Source organism: Berghia stephanieae, unplaced genomic scaffold, assembly GCF_034508935.2.
Source record: "Berghia stephanieae isolate SIO BIC M18660-M18661 unplaced genomic scaffold, UCSD_Bste_1.3 scaffold3913, whole genome shotgun sequence".
Classification (NCBI taxonomy): domain Eukaryota; kingdom Metazoa; phylum Mollusca; class Gastropoda; order Nudibranchia; family Aeolidiidae; genus Berghia; species Berghia stephanieae.
The window spans coordinates 3,785-7,300 of record NW_027625193.1 but is presented as its reverse complement, the minus strand read 5'-3'; the positions used below and the strand labels follow the sequence as shown (position 1 = coordinate 7,300).

The 3,516-nt window shown below is 60.9% G+C and overlaps 2 pseudogenes; both read right to left on the bottom strand.

Moving 5' to 3' along the window:
* On the bottom strand, nt 1-132 carry LOC144961742 (5.8S ribosomal RNA; annotated as a pseudogene; the record flags this gene model as incomplete).
* Nucleotides 133-336: 204 nt separating this feature from the next.
* LOC144961743 (small subunit ribosomal RNA) lies at nt 337-2,367 on the bottom strand (annotated as a pseudogene).
* Between the last annotated feature and the right edge of the window lie 1,149 nt (nt 2,368-3,516).

The window sequence follows — 3,516 nt, the reverse complement described above, 5'->3', positions numbered from 1 at the left end:
GACTTACGCCCACGGCCGCAATTTGCGTTCAAGACGTCGATGTTCAATGAGGCAGCTGCAGTTCACACGACTCAATACGGCTGGCCGCACTCTTCATCGACGCGCGAGCCGAGTGATCCACCGCCAAAGGTTGTATTTATTTTCTCTCGCTTAAGGGCCAAACGACGACAAAGGGTGGGGGGGGCAAGCGTTGCGCGCGCGGTTACTCGCGGCGCAACGCCGCCGCCCCGTTTATCAGCCTGGACCGCTCCCCGGCCAGGGAGCAGCCCGGCCTCACCGGACAGTGTTTTAACCTTCACCCGTCGGGCGGGCGGGCTGGGGGCAAAACGAAATCGGACGTGATCCTACCGAAGGTTCACCTACGGTAACCTTGTTACGACTTTTACCCTCTCGGGGCAGCGCAGTTCGGGCGACATCGCGACGACTGCGATTTCAGGAGCCGAAGCTCCGTCTCGCCGGCCACTCCGGGGCCCTGGCTGCGCCGTCCACCGAAGGTAGCGACGGGCGGTGTGTACAAAGGGCAGGGACGTAGTCGGCACGGGATGCTGACCCGTGACTACGTGGCATTCCGAGTTCACGGCCCAACTCGCAGGAAGACCGACCCCGGACATGAAGACTCCTACGCTCACGGTCTACACCGCGCCGGCTGGCGCCACCACTGTAGCACACGTGCAGCCAGGACGTCTAAGGGCATCACAGACCTGTTATGGCTCCATCTCGTACGCACTGCTCGAGGTCAATCCCTGCAGGACGCGGCCTGCGCGACGGCGGTCCGGGGCACCGCCTCTCCTGAGTGGGAAGACCGACGCCCGACCCGAGAGCCGAACGCCGACCCAACCCGTGAGACGGACCCCTCTTGACCGCCGTTTGTTATCCGCCAGGGCAGAGTCTCGCCGTTATCGGAATGAACCAGACGGATCGCTCCACGGGCTAGCAACGGCCATGCACCACCACCCACCGAATCATGAAAGAGCCTCAGTCTGTCAATCCACGCGGTGTCCGGACCTGGTAAGCTTCCCCGTGTTGAGTCAAATTGAGCCGCAGGCTCCACTCCTGGTGGTGCCCTTCCGTCAATTCCTTTAAGTTTCAGCCTTGCGACCGTACTCCCCCGGAGCCCAGGCACTCTGATTTCTCCGGGCCTCGCGAGGCTTCCCCACAGGGGACGTCCCGCGTAACCGGTCGGCATGGTTTACTGTCGGAACTACCGCGGTACCTGATCGCGTTCGTTCCTCCGACTTTCGTTCATGATCAACGAAGGCGCTCTTGGCCGGTGCCTTCGCTCTTGTTCGTCCCACCGCGATCGTCGGATTCCACCCCTCCCGCGGTAGTACGCCGCCCCCGGCCGTCTCTATAGACCTCGCCCACCGCCCCACGGAGACCGGTCCGTGGTTACATTGCGGGGCGGTGGCGTCATCACATCGTTCCGAGCAAAGCTGTGCGAGCACGACCTGCTTTGAGCACTCCAATTGATTCAGGGAGAACACCGCCGTACCTTAGTGTCGGCCCAGATACGCCACGTACCAACCGACACGGCTTAAGACGGAAAGAGACTAAACCGGCAGCGACGGGCAAGCGATGCCCGGCGAGATCCGTCGCGAGGGTCCGGTTGCGGCACCGGAAGGCACCGCTTGCTCCATCCCCAAAACCACGACGGTGCATAATCGCCGGGGCAACGTCACCCGCGGTTTGTCGCTGCGTCACCTCAGAGATCCAACTACGAGCGTTTTAAACGCAGCAACTACAACATACGCCATCGGAGCTGGAATTACCGCGGCTGCTGGCACCAGGCTTGCCCTCCGATAGGTCATCAACGGCACGTGTTTGGTCTACGCTCAATCCGACCGCTAGGCTCGCATGCGAGCCCAGCCCGACATTTATCTTCACTACCTCACCGTGCTGGGAGTGGGTAAGTTGCGCGCCTGTGCCACCCTTAAGCGTGGTAGCCGTCTCGCAGGCTCCCTCTCCGGGATCGAACCCTGATTCCTCCGTCACCGTAGCCAACACGGGGGGCTCTTGCCGGGCCGTCTAAATTTGATGGGACGGCGAGCAAACGGGCACGCCGCTAACAGCGGTCGTCACATACCCAGAGTTCGCCTCAGCCTGGCGGGCGGCGTTAACACCCCGCCGCCGGTCAAGATCCTAATAAATGCGCCCTCTCCCCGCGGAGGTAACCCCGTTAGGAGGAGGACTCGTGTGCACGTATTAGCTCTGGGATTCTACAGGTGTCCGGACAAACATCGCCCACCCCGTGTATTATCGCCGATATACTGAGCAGTTCGCGGCTTCCCTTCTGTGTAGGGTGAGCATAGGCGTGCATGGCTTAACCCTCAAGACAAGCATAAGACTACAGGCAGGATCAACCTGGTAGCGTATCCATTTCCAACCCGGCGGGACGGACCCGCTGGGACAGGAGGCTACGGGCGCCGACGACCGAAGCCCAGACGCCGAGAACTCCCAGCGCTCGACTCCTTCGCCGACGGCCCTTCTCGACTCTACCGCACAAACGTTCACCCCTTCGGCCTTCTCGCTGCTGGGTCGGACTGCTCCGACCGCCCGGACACGCTCGCGCTCACACGACTCTAGGTCCTCTACCGAGGAGCTAACCTGGGACCGACTCCGGACTCTCCGACCACCGCTCGTCCAGGCGCTGGTGACCGTGGGTGTACCAGAGGCCACCGCGCGCCTTTCGGCTCGCCTTGCTTCAATTTCAATTTTTCCGACCGACGACCGCCTTCCCTACTATACGTCCCAAACCCTGGTAAGGTAGCCCTTTTCCTCTTGCGGACTACTAAAAAAAAAATTTTTTTGGTGCAAATTCAGATTCGACCCCAGGCACGTATGGCAAACCCGAGCCGACCTCCGAACAGCCCGAATTTCCCATCGCACTACTCTAGCGAAGTAGCGGGAACGCGTTTAACGCCGCGTAAACGGTCTTCCGAGCGAGTACAGGGCCCTAACGGGAAGGGCCCGAAGTTCAAAACCGGTCGGCAATGGGGAGGTCCCAGGTGCGATCATAGGTGGTGGGTTTATTTCATTCAAATTCGCTCCGTAGAGGAAATGCGCTCGACCAAAGTTTTTTCCCTCGGCCCTCGGAGGGCTTACCGCGGGAGCGTCCGGCGCTAGAGTCCTTCTCGGCCGTAGCGAGAGCTTCTTACCCCAGGGACGCCCGTGCGGTAAAGCCTCGAATCGACGAGGCGATAAAATCGTATGAATAAAGCTCCCAAACGGGATTTGAACCCCGGCAGGGTTGGCCGGCCCGTGGGCCAACTCGATCGAGCCCGAGTCGTCGATCGCCCGACTCTAGCGAAGTAGCGGGAACGCGTTTAACACTCCGCCAAGCGAGTACAGGGCCCTAACGGGAAGGGCCCGAAGTTCAAAACCGGTCGGCAATGGGGAGGTCCAGGTGCGATCATAGGTGGTGGGTTTATTTCATTCAAATTCGCTCCGTAGAGGAAATGCGCTCGACCAAAGTTTTTTCCCTCGGCCCTCGGAGGGCTTACCGCGGGAGCGTCCGGC